This window comes from Coregonus clupeaformis, chromosome 10, assembly GCF_020615455.1.
Source record: "Coregonus clupeaformis isolate EN_2021a chromosome 10, ASM2061545v1, whole genome shotgun sequence".
In the NCBI taxonomy this organism is placed as follows: Eukaryota; Metazoa; Chordata; class Actinopteri; order Salmoniformes; family Salmonidae; genus Coregonus; species Coregonus clupeaformis.
Window position 1 is genome coordinate 18335535 of NC_059201.1, and position 20599 is coordinate 18356133.

At 43.8% G+C, this 20599-nt stretch overlaps 1 protein-coding gene across 3 annotated transcripts in view; it reads right to left on the reverse strand.

Moving 5' to 3' along the window:
* LOC121575259 (beta-1,4 N-acetylgalactosaminyltransferase 1) overlaps positions 1–11713 on the reverse strand; it is a 50269-nt gene extending 38556 nt beyond the window's left edge. For 2 of the 3 annotated variants that reach the window (XM_041888229.2, XM_041888227.2), the window contains exon 1: positions 11590–11713. The gene's annotated coding sequence lies outside the window, so the exon portion shown is untranslated. Of the gene's footprint in view, positions 1–11493 lie in introns of all 3 variants that reach the window. The other variant, XM_041888228.2, reaches the window with a different exon arrangement.
* Positions 11714–20599: the final 8886 nt, after the last annotated feature.

The following is a 20599-nucleotide window of genomic DNA, read 5'->3' on the forward strand; positions in this document are numbered from 1 at the left end:
TCTGCGTCTTGTGCTGTAGTGAATGACAGGCCCTCTCCCCTGTGTGTGGACCGTAGCGTTGCTGGATAGACAAGGAATGACTGGATGCCCTTCAGTCTGAGTTTGTTCCGGACCTCGTTGAAGACATTGCGGCATTGGGAGGTGTGCGTGCTGTAGTCAGGGAAAAACCGCAGTACCTTATCGGCGTGGTGAATGTGCTCTGCTGCTCTGGCTCCTTGTAGAATGGCTTGGCGGTCGTTGTACCAGAGGACCTTGAAGATCAGCATCCTCGGTCTGTCTGAAGCATTACTAGTCCCAGGTCCCGAGTAGAGGGGATATGGATGGGATCCATATAGGGATCATTCTTTTAAAGAAATTAATCTTACATTTGAGGGACGTGAACAGTCCTCAATTTCAGCCATCTTGAGCTGCAGCTTCTCCAGTTGTGAAGAACAGTCATTGATTTTCCGTTTGCTTTCCCTATTTTCACCTTACAGATTGTCCACTTTAGTAGACAGATTGTCAACCACTTTCATCCGTCTCTCAACGTCGATTGTAAGACCTTCAACAGCCACTAAAGTCTCTTGATGTTTTTTGTTGAGTGGTTCCACCGCCGCAGCTAACACCCGTTGTAGCATATCCTTGAGAGAGTTCTGTTGCTTGGCTAACGCCTCAGAAATCGCGCCAGCTATGAAGGCTTCAGTTTCAGTGCTGAGGGCTGTCTTCTGACGCTTCACTATAGGGGAAGAAGTTGGAGAAGCACCGTTTTTCTTGCCTCCTTGGGTATTCGGCATTGTTAGTCAGTCTTGGGTTCGATTTTTAAGAGTTCATTATATGAAAAACAGGTATTGGGTTTGCAGAGCTCTAGTGACTAGCAACCATAATGCCTGTTGGTCACGTGACGTTCCCGTTTTCTTTCTTTTGTGCGTAAAGACTCTCCAAACCAGTTTTTTATGATTCATAAATACTTTCCTAAACCTAAATAATATACAAGATCAGTATATTTTTGAATCTACAAGTTGGTGCTGAAACGGAGACGAATATGCATATCTTTAGATGGCTTTCTTTCATTGATCCCTAAAATTCTGAACCCATTCTCTCGCTATATTCAAGTCTGTCGACAAACTTCTAACTAAAAGGTAGACCGTATATAATGTACTGAAAACCCTATTGAATGAAAACTCTGTTGGCTAGCAAGTGGGAGGGTTTTCAGTGGTTGAATGAAATGTATTCAGAGCGCGCAAGGTAGCGTTCAGCAACTTAATAAGGTAAGTCTGAACACCAAATACTGAGAAGTGCGTAGGAAAGGCGTGCATATGAAAAGGCATGAATTTCTATGTCGGAATCGGGCCCTGAACCACTAGGCTACCTGCCGCACCAAGAAGAGGGTCAGCACTCCGCAACTACTCAGCACTCATAAATCACATGATGCCCTTCCCTGGCAACCTGTAGGAGTTCAACTAACCTGGTCTCATAGCCAGACAAAATTAAACGGGCCTATTTATATAATGAATATGAATTCGGAGGACAGAAATGATTCAATATTAAAGCATTAGACCTATCACTTAAAGCTTCAGTCATACAAAAGTTATACGTAAATCCAAACTGGTTCTCTAGCAAATTAGTAAGATTGTCTCACCTCATGTTCAAGAATGGCCGTTTTCCCTTTATTCAGATTACGATCTCTCACTTTCAGTTATTTGAAAAGGAAATATTCTCCCAAATATCACTATTTCTAAAACAAGCCATAGAAGTTGGTTGCAATTTCAATTTAATCCTCCAGAAACGACAGAACAAATAATGCAACAAATATTTAGGTTAAACACAAATATACTAATTGATAAAAAAAAACATTATTTTTTGCAATAATAATAAAAAAAAAAGGTATAATCTTCGTAAATGACATCATAGGTAGAACTGGTGGAGTTACGGCACAAAAGCAGCTAACAAAAACATATGGAAATATCTGCTCTACCCAAAATTACAACCAAATAATTGCAGCATTACTGCAAAAATGGAAGAGGAAAGTGGAAGGGGGAAAAAGTAAGGAACTTGTCTGTCGGCCCTGCATTAAAGACCATAATTGGTTAAAGAAAATTGTGATAAATAAAAAAGTATACCAGTTTCATTTAAGGACCAAAGGATTGACAGCTGTCCCATATAGATTGCAAAATAGTTGGGAAGAGATTTTTGACGTACCGATTCCATGGCAAAGGGATTATGAACTGATACGCAAAACGACGCCGGATTCAAAACTTAGAATTGTTCAATTTAAATTATTATACAAAATTCTTGCAACCAATATAATGTTATTTATATGGGGGATACAATCTTCTCAGCTCTGCAGATTTTGCTGCGAAGAGAGTGAATCATTAGATCATTTGTTTAGGTACTGTCCATTTGTAGCTTGTTTTTGGTCACAGGTCCAGGAATAGCTGAAGGATTGCAATATTTACCTGGAGCTAACCCTGCAGATAGCACTACTGGGTGATCTGAAAAGTCAGTCAATCAATCAATAATATAATAATACTTTTAGCAAAAATTGTTATTATCAATTTACAATCTGTAGAAACAATGAGAATAGAAGGGTTCAGAACTTTTGTTCAAGTAGAAATCGAATATGGATGGTTTTAAGAGATAGATGGGAGGGGTTGAATGGAGCTGAAGGTTGGGACTAATAACAACTAATAACAACAAAATAACTAATGTAAAACATACTGTGTCCATAATAAGTATATAAGTTGAGAACTTTTGTGAAAGAGCACAGTATGGGGGATATGGCATGTAGAGGCAAATCGGATGGACATCATGAAAATTATCGGAGAGGTTGAGGGTAGAGGAAGTTCAGGAGTAAAAACAAACAAAATAGAATTATTGTCAAATTGACTGTGTCCATAAAGTATATAGTATGTATAAGCTGGAAGTAGAGGCCTAATCATTGTTGTTCACTAGTTTACTCCAATTAGGGGAGGGGTGATGGGGTTGGAAAGTAATAAAGGAAAATCAATTTTTTTAAAGGAGATTTATATATACACATACAGTGGGGAAAAAAAGTATTTAGTCAGCCACCAATTGTGCAAGTTCTCCCACTTAAAAAGATGAGAGAGGCCTGTAATTTTCATCATAGGTACATGTCAACTATGACAGACAAATTGAGGAAAAATATTCCAGAAAATCACATTGTAGGATTTTTTATGAATTTATTTGCAAATTATGGTGGAAAATAAGTATTTGGTCACCTACAAACAAGCAAGATTTCTGGCTCTCACAGACCTGTAACTTATTCTTTAAGAGGCTCCTCTGTCCTCCACTCGTTACCTGTATTAATGGCACCTGTTTGAACTTGCTATCAGTATAAAATACACCTGTCCACAACCTCAAACAGTCACACTCCAAACTCCACTATGGCCAAGACCAAAGAGCTGTCAAAGGACACCAGAAACAAAATTGTAGACCTGCACCAGGCTGGGAAGACTGAATCTGCAATAGGTAAGCAGCTTGGTTTGAAGAAATCAACTGTGGGAGCAATTATTAGGAAATGGAAGACATACAAGACCACTGATAATCTCCCTCGATCTGGGGCTCCACGCAAGATCTCACCCCGTGGGGTCAAAATGATCACAAGAACGGTGAGCAAAAATCCCAGAACCACACGGGGGGACCTAGTGAATGACCTGCAGAGAGCTGGGACCAAAGTAACAAAGCCTACCATCAGTAACACACTACGCCGCCAGGGACTCAAATCCTGCAGTGCCAGACGTGTCCCCCTGCTTAAGCCAGTACATGTCCAGGCCCGTCTGAAGTTTGCTAGATCCAGAAGAGGATTGGGAGAATGGCATATGGTCAGATGAAACCAAAATATAACTTTTTGGTAAAAACTAAACTTGTCGTGTTTGGAGGACAAAGAATGCTGAGTTGCATCCAAAGAACACCATACCTACTGTGAAGCATGGGGGTGGAAACATCATGCTTTGGGGCTGTTTTTCTGCAAAGGGACCAGGACGACTGATCCGTGTAAAGGAAAGAATGAATGGGGCCATGTATCGTGAGATTTTGAGTGAAAACCTCCTTCCATCAGCAAGGGCATTGAAGATGAAACGTGGCTGGGTCTTTCAGCATGACAATGATCCCAAACACACCGCCCCGGGCAACGAAGGAGTGGCTTCGTAAGAAGCATTTCAAGGTCCTGGCCTAGCCAGTCTCCAGATCTCAACCCCCATAGAAAATCTTTGGAGGGAGTTGAAAGTCCGTGTTGCCTAGCGACAGCCCCAAAACATCACTGCTCTAGAGGAGATCTGCATGGAGGAATGGGCCAAAATACCAGCAACAGTGTGTGAAAACCTTGTGAAGACTTACAGAAAACGTTTGACCTGTGTCATTGCCAACAAAGGGTATATAACAAAGTATTGAGAAACTTTTGTTATTGACCAAATACTTATTTTCCACCATAATTTGCTGTACATACAGTGGGAAGAACAAGTATTTGATACACTGCTGATTTTGCAGGTTTTCCTACTTACAAAGCATGTAGAGGTCTGTAATTTTTATCATAGGTACACTTCAACTGTGAGAGACGGAATCTAAAAAAAAATCCGGAAAATCACATTGTATGATTTTTAAGTAATTAATTTGCATTTTATTGCATGACATAAGTATTTGATACATCAGAAAAGCAGAACTTAATATTTGGTACAGAAACCTTTGTTTGCAATTACAGAGATCATACGTTTCCTGTAGGTCTTGACCAGGTTTGCACACACTGCAGCAGGGATTTTGGCCCACTCCTCCATACAGACCTTCTCCAGATCCTTCAGGTTTCGGGGCTGTCGCTGGGCAATACGGACTTTCAGCTCCCTCCAAAGATTTTCTATTGGGTTCAGGTCTGGAGACTGGCTAGGCCACTCCAGGACCTTGAGATGCTTCTACGGAGCCACTCCTTAGTTGCCCTGGCTGTGTGTTTCGGTCGTTGTCATGCTGGAAGACCCAGCCACGACCCATCTTCAATGCTTTTACTGAGGGAAGGAGGTTGTTGGCCAAGATCTCGCGATACATGGCCCCATCCATCCTCCCCTCAATACGGTGCAGTCGTCCTGTCCCCTTTGCAGAAAAGCATCCCCAAAGAATTATGTTTCCACCTCCATGCTTCACGGTTGGGATGGTGTTCTTGGGGTTGTACTCATCCTTCTTCTCCCTCCAAATACGGCGAGTGGAGTTTAGACCAAAAAGCTCTATTTTTAACTCAACAGACCACATGACCTTCTCCCATTCCTCCTGTGGTTCATCCAGATAGTCATTGGCAAAGTTCAGACTGGCCTGGACATGCGCTGGCTTGAGCAGGGGGACCTTGCGTGCGCTGCAGGATTTTAATCCATGACGGCGTAGTGTGTTACTAATGGTTTTCTTTGAGACTGTGGTCCCAGCTCTCTTCAGGTCATTGACCAGGTCCTGCCGTGTAGTTCTGGGATGATCCCTCACCTTCCTCATGATCATTGATGCCCCACGAGGTGAGATCTTGCATGGAGCCCCAGACCGAGGGTGATTGACCGTCATCTTGAACTTCTTCCATTTTCTAATAATTGTGCCAACAGTTGTTGCCTTCTCACCAAGCTGCTTGCCTATTGTCCTGTAGCCCATCCCAGCCTTGTGCAGGTCTACAATTTTATCCCTGATGTCCTTACACAGCACTCTGGTCTTGGCCATTGTGGAGAGGTTGGAGTCTGTTTGATTGAGTGTGTGGACAGGTGTCTTTTATACAGGTAACGAGTTCAAACAGGTGCAGTTAATACAGGTAATGAGTGGAGAACAGGAGGGCTTCTTAAAGAAAAAACGAACAGGTCTGTGAGAGCCGGAATTCTTACTGGTTGGTAGGTGATCAAATACTTATGTCATGCAATAAAATGCAAATTAATTACTTACAAATCATACAAAGTGATTTTCTGGATTTTTGTTTTAGATTCCGTCTCTCACAGTTGAAGTGTACCTATGATAAAAATTACAGACCTCTACATGCTTTGTAAGTTCTCCCCACTGTACATATATATACAGTTGAAGTCGGAAGTTTACATACACTTAGGTTGGAGTCATTAAAACTCGTTTTTCAACCCCTCCACACATTTCTTGTTAACAAACTATAGTTTTGGCAAGTCGGTTAGGACATCTACTTTGTGCATGACACAAGTCATTTTTCCAACAATTGTTTACAGACAGATTATTTCACTTCTAATTCACTGTATCACAATTCCAGTGGGTCAGAAGTTTACATACACTAAGTTGACTGTGCCTTTAAACAGCTTGGAACATTCCAGAAAATGATGTCATGGCTTTAGAAGCTTCTGATAGGCTAATTGACATCATTTGAGTGAACTGGAGGTGTACCTGTGGATGTATTTCAAGGCCTACCTTCAAACTCAGTGCCTCTTTGCTTGACATCATGGGAAAATCAAAATAAATTAGCCAAGACCTCAGAGAAAACATTGTAGACCTCCACAAGTCTGGTTAATCCTTGGGAGCAATTTCCAAACGCCTGGAGGTACCACGTTTATCTGTACAAACAATAGTACGCAAGTATAAACACCATGGGACCACGCAGCCGTCATACCGCTCAGGAAGGAAACGCGTTCTGTCTCCTAGAGATGAACGTACTTTGGTGAGAAAGGTGCATATCAATCCCAGAACAACAGCAAAGGACCTTGTGAAGATGCTGGAGGAAACAGGTACAAAAGTATCTATATCCACAGTAAAATGAGTCCTATATCGACATAACCTGAAAGTCCGCTCAGCAAGGAAGAAGCCACTGCTCCAAAACTGCCATAAAAAAGCCAGACTACGGTTTGCAACTGCACATGTGGACAAAGATCGTACTTTTTTGAGAAATGTCCTCTGGTCTGATGAAACAAAAATAGAACTGTTTGGCCATAATGACCATCGTTATGTTTGGAGGAAAAAGGGGATGGCTTGCAAGCCAAAGAACACCATCCCAACTGTGAAACACAGGGGTGGCAGCATCATGCTTTGCTGCAGGAGGGACTGGTGCACTTCACAAAATAGATGGCATCACGAGGAAGGAAAATTATGTGGATATATTGAAGCAACGTCTCAAGACATCAGTCAGGAAGTTAAAGCTTGGTCGCAAATGGGTCTTCCAAATGAACAATGACCCCAAGCATACTTCCAAAGTTGTGGCAAAATGGCTTAAGGACAACAAAGTCAAAGTATTGGAGTGGTCATCACAAAGCCCTGACCTCAATCCTATAGAACATTTGTGGGCAGAACTGAAAAAACGTGTGCGAGCAAGGAGGCCTACAAATCTGACTCAGTTACACCAGCTCTGTCAGGAGAAATTGGCCAAAATTCACCCAACTTATTGTGGGAAGCTTGTGGAAAGCTACCCAAAACATTTGACCCAAGTTAAACAATTTAAAGGCAACGCTAACAAATACTAATTGAGTGTATGTAAACTTCTGACCCACTGGGAATGTGATGAAAGAAATAAAAGCTGAAATAAAATTATTCTGACATTTCACGTTCTTAAAATAAAGTGGTGATCCTAACTGACCTAAGACAGGGAATTTTTACTAGGATTAAATATAAGGAATTGTGAAACACTGAGTTTAAATGTATTTGGCTAAGGTGTATGTAAACTTCCGACTTCAACTGTATATATACATACACACACACTCTACCGTTCAAAAGTTTGGGGTCACTTAGATATTTTCTTGTTTTCGAAAGAAAAGCAATTTTTTTGTCCATTAAAATAACATCAAATTGATCAGAAACACAGTGTAGACATTGTTAATGTTGTAAATGGCTATTGTAGCTGGAAACTGCTGATTTTTTATGGAATATCTACATAGGCGTACAGACGCCCCACAGGAAAAAGCCATATCTCAGACTGGCCAATAAAAAGAAAAGATTAAGATGGGCAGTCTGAGATATGGCTTTTTCTTTGCAACTCTGCCTAGAAGGTCAGCATCCCAGAGTCGCCTCTTCACTGTTGACATTGAGACTGGTGTTTTGCGGGTACTATTTAATGAAGCTGCCAGTTGAGGACCTGTGAGGCGCCTGTTTCTCAAACTAGACACTAATGTATTTGTCCTCTTGCTCCGTTGTGCACCGGGGCCTCCCACTCCTCTTTCTATTCTGGTTAGAGCCAGTTTGCGCTGTTCTGTGAAGGGAGTAGTACACAGCGTGGTACGAGATCTTCAGTTCCTTGGCAATTTCTCTCATGGAAGAGCCTTCATTTCTCAGAACAAGAATAGACTGACGAGTTTCAGAAGAAAGTTATTTGTTTCTGGCTATTTTGAGCCTGTAATCGAACCTACAATTACTGATGCTCCAGATACTCAACAAGTCTCAAGAAGGACAGTTTTATTGCTTCTTTATTCAGCACAACAGTTTTCAGCTTTTTTATTGCTTTTCTTTCGAAAACAAGGACATTTTTAAGTGACCCCAAACTAACTAACTATCTATCTATAGATATACACTCATACATTTGCTAAATAAAAAACATACAGGGGATTGGAAGTGATGCAGACAATTACATTGATGGAAGTTACAATCTATCTGCAATATTAAAGCTGATAAAAAATCTGGGACACTCAAATTAGTATGATATGTTACGTTTGGTATGGTTACATAAGACAGAAGGTTACTTAAGGAAAAAACGAAAGTTGGGTGGTTGGTCGGCGTATAATACAAATGTCTAGCAACCCAAAGGTTGCGTGTTCGAATCTCATCACGGACAACTTTAGCATTTTAGCTAATTAGCAAATTTGCTTCTACTTACTACTTTTTAGCTGCTTTGCAACTACTTAGCATGTTAGCTAACCCTTTCCCTAATCCTTTAACCTAACTCCTAACCCTAGCCTTAACCCTAACCTTAATCCCTAACCCCTAGCCTAGCTAACGTTAGCCACCTAGCTAACATTAGCCACAACAAATTGGATTTTGTAACATATTATACGTTTTGCAAATTCATAACATATTGTACAAATTGCAATTCACAACAGATTGTATGAATTGTGATTTGTGACATATTACACAAAATGGATGATGGACATCCCAAAATGAATACACAACATACAAAACATACCATTCGAAACATAACATATCATACTAATTGGAGTGTCCCAGATTTAGATTTTACAATGTTTCGTCTATCCCCGAGTCCAGGTTGGTTCAACCCACTCTCTTTGCATATAACCTAATGCTTGTAAACCTATCCAAAGCAATCCAGTTCCCATAAGGGATGGACATTTTATTCAAGACTGTTAAAGATTTTAGTGCCCTAAAGGTTAATGAACGTCACCTGGGTTGGGTACTAATTATTTTGCTAACTTACAGACACATCCAATTACCAATGCTTTTCACCATGACAGCAAGGACAACCCCTGAGAGCAGTGTGTGTGTGTTTTGCATAATGCCTACTCAGAGGTGGAGTGGTTGGTCTGCTTTGCTTAGCTGCCTAGTTCTACTGGTTACCTCTCCCTCAATGTGATCAAGACAAAGGAGATGATTGTGGACTACAGGAAAAGGAGGACCGAGCATGCCCCCATTCTCATCGACGGGGCTGTAGTGGAGCAGGTTGAGAGCTTCAAGTTCCTTGGTGTCCACATCACCAACAAACTATCAAGGTCCAAACATACCAAGACAGTCGTGAAGAGGGCACAACAAAGCATATTCCCCCTCAGGAGACTGAAAATATTTGGCATGGGTCCTCAGATCCTCAAAAAGTTATACAGCTGCACCATCGAGAGCATCCTGACTGGTTGCATCACTGCCTGGTGTGGCAACTGCTCGGCCTCCCACCGCAAGGCATAAAGGGTAGTGCGTACGGTTCAGTACATCACTGGGGCCAAGCTTCCTGCCATCCAGGACCTCTATACCAGGCGGTGTCAGAGGAAGGCCCTAAACATTTTCAAAAACTCCAGTCAACCTAGTCATAGACTGTTCTCTCTCCTACCGCATGGCAAGCGGTACCGGAGCGCCAAGTGTAGGTCCAAGAGGCTTCTAAACAGCTTCTACCCCCAAGCCATAAGACTCCTGAAAAGCTAATCATGGCTACCCGGACTATTTGCATTGCCCCCACCCCCTCCTCTCTTTGATGCTGTTGCCACTCTCTGATTATTATGCATGCATAGTCACTTTACCTCTACCAACATATTACCTCGACTAACCTGTGCCACCGCACATTGACTGTACTGGTACCCCCTGTATATAGCCTCGCTACTGTTATTTTACTGCTGCTCTTTCATTATTTGTAATTTTTTTTAAACATAAAAAAATATATATATACTTAACACTTACTTTTCTTAAAACTGCATTTTTGGTTAAGGGTTTGTAAGTAAGCATTTCACTGTAAGGTCTACACCTGTTGTATTCAGTGCATGCGATACATATTTCTAATTTTTTTTATTTGATTTGAAATTAGGTGGAAATGAGGTGTCTCAGAAGTGTTCATCTCCATGTCTGGACTGGACTTCTGTAATATATAGCCTAGTGTTGTAGGCCTATGTGTGCTTTTAATAGAGAGGAGAGGAAGAGCAGGTGCATTTTGTTTACTTAGTGGAGCTAATTATGCAAGCATGGTGATTTATAAGAACAGATGCTTAAAATAGGGTGTGGCTATAGTGGAAACATTATTATGAGCCGTTCTCCCATCAGCAGCCTCCTGTGCGGCCACTGTTAAGGCAAATATGGTCTCAAATCACTGATGCAGAAGAGGTGCTCAGCATTTTGACTGAGAATATGATTATCATCATGGGAATCTGCTCCATATTCAAAGGTTCATAAAACACGTTTACAGCCTAGGCTAGCGCAAGAACAGGACGGCTACCTGAAAAGAGTCGATGGGCTATATAGAATCAAACAGGGATGAAAAAAATGTTGGAAGGTGGGTTTGCATCCTGTATCAATGCCGGCGCGATGTCTAGCACCATCTGTGTCCCTCCTGACTAAATTGCGGGATGCTTATTTTGCCTTTCCAGTCATCGACAGCATCTTATCCTTGCACTCCCAATGACGCAATTCACAGACAAAATGAGGTAACACGCACGTATGGTGTCGTTCAGATCTAATCATATGTGGAGCAATTTCAGGCCAACGTACGTCAATGGCCAGTATTGAGATATAATGTGATTTAATTCAGCCTTTCTCTCACAGGCCTTTCAGCTAACCGGGTGGTGACTGCACATAGACAAATACAGGTCTGACTAGCCTGCTTGTCTATTAGGCTTTAATGGATATTTCCTCACTGCAAATGAAATATTGCTGCAATTGCACTCGTAATACGTCGCCAACGCCTCTTATGAGGTATAATTAGGATAGATAAACCTTATTCTGAGTCAAAGCCTCATCGTGTATAAGCCTTTGAAATGTAGCTATTTTCATGATTGTCTCATGTTAAAACAAATTGAATAAAAATGATAAAATCCTCAATAATTATCCAGCTTAAGAAAATCATACCAATGAATATTATAACATCAAATGAAAGACGCATTGAAACAATAATCTTACCTTAATGTCTCCACTAATCAGATTGGCCTTTTCTTGAAATAGCCATCAATATGCTCATAATGCATGCGTAAAATAATTGTGTACAAATCTGCTTACATTCCACTTATTTGAATCCGGCAGTCGCAATGTTTTAATTCCGATAGATGATATACTTCATCCCAGCAGCTGTGTGACTGCGCCTCGCTTCTCCGCCAAGACTCGTTATTTAAAGAGGCGCGAGAGTGATATGCACGAGCGGCCAATTTGAATCGCAGCAGCCTGGAGGTATAACGCTTCGATCACACCAACAGTGGTTTTACGCAAAAATGGTGTGCAGCATCATCTGGATATGTGTGCAACAAAAGTTCAACATTCACCTTCTGCTACCATTTCTGTTAAGCCATCTACACATACAGTTTGACGCATACGTTCGATAAATCCAACGTATGCACCACAGAGAACGCACTGCAACTGCCTCTGCAACACAAACGCAGAGTTCCATTGGAAATTAATGTACTTGTGGTGTACCACAATGCAAATACACTGTCTGTGTGGTGTACCACAATGCAAACACAATGTCTGTGTGGTGTGGTCCAGGTTCCAGGGACATAACCAGATAGAAAATCAAATATGGCTGCCAACACAATGCCATATATGGACATGTGTGTGTGACGCCGAACTCAGTAGCTCTACTCTCATTGGTCTTAACTACTTGTTTACTTTTCAGCCACACACCGATGCAATCTCCATAGACAAACATTGGCAGTAGAATGGCCTTACTGAAGAGCTCAGTGACTTTCAACATGGCACCGTCATAGGATGCCACCTTTGCAACAAGTCAGTGCTGTTATTGTGAAGTGGAAAAGTCTAGGAGTAACAACTGCCCAGCCACCACACAAGCTCACAGAATGGGACCGCTGAGTGCTGAATCGCATAGCGCGTAAAAATAATCTGTCCTCGGTTGCAAAACTCACTACCAGAGTTCCAAACTGCCTCTGGAAGCAACGTCAGCACAATAAATGTGTTTCCATGGCCAAGCAGTTTCAAACAAGCCTAAGATCACCATGCGTAATGCCAAGTGTCGGCTGGAGGGGTGTAAAGCTCGCCACCATTGGACTCTGGAGCAGTGGAAACGCGTCACCATCTGGCTGTCCAACATATGAATCTGGGTTTTGCAGATGCCAGGAGAATGCTACCTGCCCCAATGCATAGTGCCAACTGTAAAGTTTGGTGGAGGAGGAATAATGGTCTGGGGCTGTTTTTCATGGTTCGGGCTGCTCCCTTTGTTCCAGTGAAGGGAAATCTTAATGCTACAGCATACAATTACATTCTAGACAATTCTGTGCTTCCAACTTTGTAGCAACAGTTTGGGGAAGGCCCTTTCCTGTTTCAGCATGACAATGCTCCTGTGCACAAAGCGAGGTACATATAGAAATGGTTTTTCGAGATCGGTATGGAAGAACTTGACTGGCCTGCACAGAGCCCTGACCTCAACCCAATCGAACACCTTTGGCATGAATTGGAACGCCGACTGCGAGCCAGGCCTTATCGCCCAACATCAGTGCCCGACCTCACTAATGCTCATGGCTGAATCGAAGAAAGTCCCCGCAGCAATGTTCCAACATCTAGTGGAAAGACTTCCCAGAAGAGGAGGCTGTCATAGCAGCAAAGGGAGGACCAACTCCATTATAATGGCCATGATTTTGGATTGAGATGTTCAACGAGCAGGTGTCTATATACTTTTGGTCATGTAGTGTAGTTCCATCCTCTCCCACTACCCTCGACTGGACTTCCTCTCATAACCATATTTGGTGGTGAGAAAACGTTCTAAATCGGATGCTTCAGCTTTATAATCCCCTGTTACATGTCTGGGTTACCAATTCTGTCTGTGGCTACATCTGTCATAGATCTTCTGTTGTTTATTTGGGTCGTCATTAGTTACCACAGCCACAAAGTAATAAACCCCACCCATTTCTACAATTTAAATTAAGACCAAAAAGCAAAAAAATTCTTCATAAATTCTTATGATATAGCCACTTTGTGGCTGTTTTATCTAATAGAAACAATTTTTTGGTCCAAAGAAATGGAACGTCTGACTGACATGCTTAATGTGGATTGGACAACATGGACATAAAATACCACTTAATAGGTTATTATACATGATGCATATCTCAAGTTTTAGGACCAAATAAGAGGTGGGGAGAGAGGTTGAGATAGCGGAGAGAAGTGTTGTTTGAAGCTGAAAGCATATCGAGTATAGTTAGTGAGAAACATGAGTGGACAACAGTGAAGTCCAAGAATGGAACAAAAAGGGCTCAAAATAGAATGTCTCTAGCCCGTTGTTTACATTTCTCCATGCCCATGTGCCCTGTGTGTATGCGTTTGAGCATATCTTGTCTGACTGTGTGCGGCACAATGATTTTCTCACCTTTGAACAGGATACCATCCAGCTCAGAGATCTCGTCTCTGTGGTTCCAGTACTCAACAACAGTGGTTGGGCATTTTTTTTTATTGATTCAGGCCAACCTGCCTGAATGGTCTGCTTCAGTGTGGAGAGTTGCTCGTCTTGAGCTGTAGCTTCTCTGATTTCAGTTAGTTTGTTTCCCTCACTGGCATTCCCTCACTCCTTACTGGAATGTCTTTGATGATTATGTCGTACTTTTGCAGCTGTAGTACCATGCATTGCAGTCGTGGTGGGGCAGCTGCAAGGGGCTTGCGGAGTATTGACTCCAGTGGCTTGTGGTCTGACTCCACAATGACCTGTCGACCATATATGTACTGGTGAAACCGTTTACACCCAAAGATTACAGCATAGAGTTCTTTCTCGATTTGGGCATAGTTTTCCTCTGTCTGGTTCAGTGATTTGGAAGCATATGCGATTGTCTTTTCTTCTTGTAGAAGGACTGCTCCTAACCCACTTTTGGATGCATCAACTTGGAGCCGCATCTCCTTGTGGGGTCAAAATAGGTGAGTACAGGGCCTGGCTCTTGTATGATGAGCTCTTTCATCTGCTGGAATGCAGCGTCTTGAGTTGTGTCCCACACAAACTCACTGCTCTGTTTCAGGAGCTGACATAGTGGTGTGTTTACCTCTGACAGTCTGGGAGCAAACCTGGCGAGGTAGTTGATAATCTCCAGAATGATCTCCAGCTCAGTCTTGTTCCTCGGCGGCTCCATCTCCTTGATCGCCTTCACGTTCTCCGGATCAGGTTTCATGTCAGCCTGTGTCTGAAATACCTCACCTCTGGTACACATATTATGCTTTTCTCTGTGTTGAGCTTCACCCCTCTCTCTCTGGCTCTCTCCAGCATGGCTCTTAGGTTGGCGTCATGTTCAGCCTTGGTACGGCCATACACCAGGATGTCAACGATTGCTGATACTCCACTGAGGCCTTCTTATGTCTCACTGATGTTCCTCTGAAACTCATCTTGTGCTGAGATGATGCCGAAGGGGAGCCTCAGGAACCTTTATCGGCCAACTACAGTGTTGAATGTGGTTAACTTGGAAGATTCTTCTGTTAGCTTAATCGCCCAGTAACCTGACCTTGTATGGAGGACACTGAAGTACTGTGCTCCAGCCAGCATTGGTGTGACGTTGTCCAACCTCGGGAGTGGGTAGTGTGATGTCTGTACTGCCTTGTTCAGGTCTCGGGGGTCTAGGCATACCCTTAGTTCTCCAGTGTGTGGCTTTTCGACTACCACCAGTGCATTGACCCAGTCTGTAGGCTCAGTCTCCTTTACGACGATTTTGCCCTTCTCTATGACGTCCAGCTGAGCTTTCAGGCGGTAAGGAGGGGGGTAGAAGGATTACTTTATCCTATCCCAGGTATTCCTTAAAGAGGTGGGGTTTCAAATGTCTCCGGAAGGTGGTGAGTGACTCCGCTGTCCTGGCGTCGTGAGGGAGCTTGTTCCACCATTGGGGTGCCAGAGCAGCGAACAGTTTTGACTGGGCTGAGCGGGAACTATGCTTCCGCAGAGGTAGGGGAGCCAGCAGGCCAGAGGTGGATGAACGCAATGCCCTCGTTTGGGTGTAGGGACTGATCAGAGCCTGAAGGTACGGAGGTGCCGTTCCCCTCACAGCTCCGTAGGCAAGCACCATGGTCTTGTAGCAGATGCGAGCTTCAACTGGAAGCCAGTGGAGTGTGCGGAGGAGCGGGGTGACGTGGAGAGAACTTGGGAAGGTTGAACACCAGACGGGCTGCGGCATTCTGGATGAGTTGTAGGGGTTTAATGGCACAGGCAGGGAGCCCAGCCAACAGCGAGTTGCAGTAATCCAGACGGGAGATGACAAGTGCCTGGATTAGGACCTGTGCCGCTTCCTGTGTAAGGCAGGGTCGTACTCTCCGAATGTTGTAGAGCATGAACCTACAGGATCGGGTCACCGCCTTGATGTTAGCGGAGAATGACAGGGTGTTGTCCAGGGTCACGCCAAGGCTCTTCGCACTCTGGGAGGAGGACACAACGGAGTTGTCAACCGTGATGGCGAGATCATGGAACAGGCAGTCCTTCCCCGGGAGGAAGAGCAGCTCCGTCTTGCCAAGGTTCAGCTTGAGGTGGTGATCCGTCATCCATACTGATATGTCTGCCAGACATGCAGAGATGTGATTCGCCACCTGGTTATCAGAAGGGGGAAAGGAGAAGATTAGTTGCGTGTCGTCTGCGTAACAATGATAGGAGAGGCCATGTGAGGATATGACAGAGCCAAGTGACTTGGTGTATAGCGAGAATAGGAGAGGGCCTAGAACTGAGCCCTGGGGGACACCAGTGGTGAGAGCACGTGGTGCGGAGACAGATTCTCGCCACGCCTACTTGGTAGGAGCGACCGGTCACGTAGGACGCAATCCAAGAGTGAGCCGCGCCGGAGATGCCCAGCTCGGAGAGGGTGGAGAGGAGGATCTGATGGTTCACAGTATCAAAGGCAGCAGACAGGTCTAGAAGAACAAGAGCAGAGGAGAGAGAGTTAGCTTTAGCAGTGCGGAGAGCCTCCGTGACACAGAGAAGAGCAGTCTCAGTTGAATGACCAGTCTTGAAACCTGACTGGTTTGGATGAAGAAGGTCATTCTGAGAGAGATAGCAAGAGAGTTGGCTAAAGACGGCACGCTCAATAGTTTTGGAGAGAAAAGAAAGAAGGGATACTGGTCTGTAGTTGTTGACATCAGAGTGTTGGTTTTTTGAGAAGGGGTGCAACTCTCGCTCTCTTGAAGACGGAAGGGACATAGCCAGCGGTCAAGGATGAGTTGATCAGCGAGGTGAGGTAAGGGAGAAGGTCACCGGAGATGGTCTGGAGAAGAGAGGAGGGGATAGGGTCAAGCGGGCAGGTTGTTGGGCGGCCTGCCGTCACAAGTCGCAAGATTTTATCTGGAGAGAGAGGGAGAAAGAAGTCAAAGCATAGGGTAGGGCAGTGTGAGCAGGACCAGCAGTGTCATTTGACTTAACAAACGAGGATCGGATGTCGTCAACCTTCTTTTCAAAATGGTTGACGAAGTCATCCACAGAGAGGGAGGGGGGGGAGGATTCAGCAGGGAGGAGAATGTGGCAAAGAGCTTCCTAGGGTTAGAGGCAGATGCTTGGAATTTAGAGTGGTAGAAAGTGGCCTTAGCAGCAGAAACAGATGAAGAAAATGTAGAGAGGAGGGAGTGAAAAGATGCCAGGTCCGCAGGGAGTCTAGTTTTCTTCCATTTCCGCTCAGCTGCCCGGAGCTCTGTTCTGTGAGCTCGCAATGAGTCATCAAGCCACGGAGCTGGAGGGGAGGACCGAGCCGGCCGGGAGGATAGGGGACATAGAGAGTCAAAGGATGCAGAAAGGGAGGAGAGGAGGGTTGAGGAGGCAGAATCAGGAGATTGGAGGGAGAAGGATTGAGCAGAGGGAAGAGATGATAGGATGGAAGAGGAGAGAGTAGCGGGAGAGAGAGAGCGAAGGTTGCGACGGCGCATTACCATCTGTGTAGGGGCAGAGTGAGTAGTGTTGGAGGAGAGGGAGAGAGAAAAGGATACAAAGTAGTGGTCGGAGACTTGGAGGGGAGTTGCAGTGAGATTAGTAGAACAACAGCATCTAGTAAAGATGAGGTCAAGCGTATTGCCTGCCTTGTGAGTAGGGGGGGACGGTGAGAGGGTGAGGTCAAAAGAGGAGAGGAGTGGAAAGAAGGAGGCAGAGAGAAATTAGTCAAATGTAGACGTAGGGAGGTTGAAATCCCCCAGAACTGTGAGGGGTGAGCCATCCTCAGGAAAGGAACTTATCAAGGCGTCAAGCTCATTGATGAACTCTCCAAGGGAACCTGGAGGGCGATAGATGACAAGGATATTAAGCTTAAATGGGCTAGTGACTGTGACAGCATGGAATTCAAATGAGGAGATAGACAGATGGGTCAGGGGAAAAATTGAGAATGTCCACTTGGGAGAGATGAGGATTCCTGTGCCACCACCCCGCTGACCAGATGCTCTCGGGGTATGCGAGAACACATGGTCAGACGAGGAGAGAGCAGCAGGAGTAGCAGTGTTTTCAGTGGTAATCCATGTTTCCGTCAGCGCCAAGAAGTCGAGGGACTGGTGGGTAGCATAGGCTGAGATGAACTCTGCCTTGTTGGCAGCAGAACGGCAGTTCCAGAGGCTGCCTGAGACCTGGAACTCCACGTGGGAGGTGCGTGCAGGGACCACCAGGTTAGAGAGGCAGCAGCCACGCGGTGTGAGGCGTTTGTGTAGCCTGTGCGGAGAGGAGAGAACAGGGATAGGCAGAGGCATAGTTGACAGGCTGCAGCAGATGGCTACAATAATGCAGAGGAGATCGGAATGAAATGAACTAAACATCTGGGAAAGGAGACACAATAAACGGAAGGCAACAGTCAAAGTATAACTGGCTTAGCAGCCAATGTGTATTATTTTTAACCCACCTATAGGAATGGGTAATTGTTTACAAGTTGCTAGCTATCCCATAAACCCATTGTTGAAAACCACATATTTTCATCTTCTTCTGTGGTTTAGTAACTTCCTGTTAGTCTGGCCGGACTGAGGAAGATGCAGAGTTTGGAAAAATTCAAAGTATGCGGTGTCAGTCTCGCAAGGGAGCCTTCAACCCAATTTCACTCAGTTGTGGAGGCCCCCATTCAAATGAAAGATATCCTGCGTAACGGAGTGCTTATGTTAATGTGAATGGAGCTTTAGCCATTCAAGACACTGTAGGTCTTTGACTCAGAATAAGATTTATCTATCCTAATTGTAGCTCCTTTAATATCATAAAAGGCATTGGAGACGTTTTACAAGTGCAATTGCAGCAACATTTCATTTGTAGTGAGCAAATATCCATTAAAGCCTAACAGACAAGAACTGTATTTGTCTATGTGCAGTTACCACCCGGTTAGTTGAGAGGTCTGTTAGAGAAAGGCTGAATCAAGTCATATTATGCCTCAATCACACCGACAGCTTCATTGCACAAAATGGTACACAGCATCATCTGGATATGTGTGCAACAAAAGTTCAACATTCACCTTCTGCTACTATTTCTGTCAAGCCGTCTACGCATACAGTTTTGATTCATACACCCTGCAACTGCCTCTGCAACACAATGCTGCATGCAAACACAGCGTTCCATTGGATATGGATGTATTTCTGGTGTACCAAAATGCAATAACACTGTCGGTGTGATCGAGGCGTTATATCTCAATACTGGCCATTGACATGCGTTGGCCTGAAATTGCTCCACATATGATTAGCTCTGAATGACACCATAAGTGTGTTTTTCCTCATTGGGCTATGGATTGCATAATAGGAAGAATAACAGAAAGAAAGGATAAGATGTCGGTGACTGGAAAGGCAAAATAAGCATCACGTTCTTTAGTCGGGAGGGACACAGATGGTGCTAGACATCGCGCCGGCATGGATACAGGCTATAGGCCTACAGCCAACCCACCGTCCTACATTTTTTCATACGGCTGTTAGATTCTGTATAGCCCATCAACTCTTTTCAGGTAGCCATACTGTTCTTGCGCTAGCCTAGGCTGTAAACGTTTTTTCAGAACCTTGGAATATGTAGAGGATTCCCATGATGTCATATTCTCAGTCAATATGCAGAGCACCTCTTCTGCATCAGTGATTTGAGACCATGTTTGCCCTAACAGTGGCCTACATTTCACTATAGCCTACACATCATACAGCATTACACCATACAGCATTACACCATAGGCCTACTATCAGCCTACTCTACATAAGCCTGTTTGCAATAATGTTTTGTTGTGTCCTCTATAGCCCTATTTTAAGCATCTGTTCTTATAAATCACCATGCTTGAATAATTAGCTCCACTAAGTAAATAAAATGCACCAAATCTTCCTATCCTCACTCTTAAAAGCACACAATGGAAATGGACTGGACTGCTGTATACTGCAGCAGTCCAGTCCAGACATGGAGATGAACACTTCTGAGACATCTAATTTCCACCCCCAATAACCAGTAGAAATAGGCTGCTAAGCAGACCAACCACTCCACCTCTGAGTAGGCATTATGCAAAACACACTGCTCTCAGGGGTTGCCATTACGTCTTGGTGAAAAGCATTGGTAATTGGATGTGTCTAAGTTAGCAAAATAATTTGTACCCAACCCAGGTGAGGTGCATGAACCTTGAGGGCACTTAAACCTTTAACAGTCTTGAGTTAAATATCCATCCCTCACCCTTATGGAAACAGAGTTGCTTTGGATATGCCTACAAGCATTAGGTTCTCTGCAAAGAGAGTGGGTTGAACCAACCTGAAGTCAGGGGTCGACGAAACATTATAAATGTAAATCTGGGTCACTCCAATTAGTATGATATGTTGTGATTCGTTTGGTATGTATTGATTTGTAGATGTCCATCATCCATTTCGTATAATATGTCACGAATTACAATTCGTACGATCTGTTACAAATTGCAAATCGTACAATATGTTATGAATTTGCAAACATATGACAAGTTACAAATTCCAATTTGTTGTGGCTAATGTTAGCTAGGTGGTTAACACTAACATTAGCAAGGTGGCTAACGTTAGCTAGGCATGGTAAGTACACTGAACAAAACGGCACATTCTAGAGTGGCTTTTTATTGGCCCTTGCACAAGGTGCACCAGTGTAATGATGATGCTGTTTAATCAGCTTCTTGATATGCCA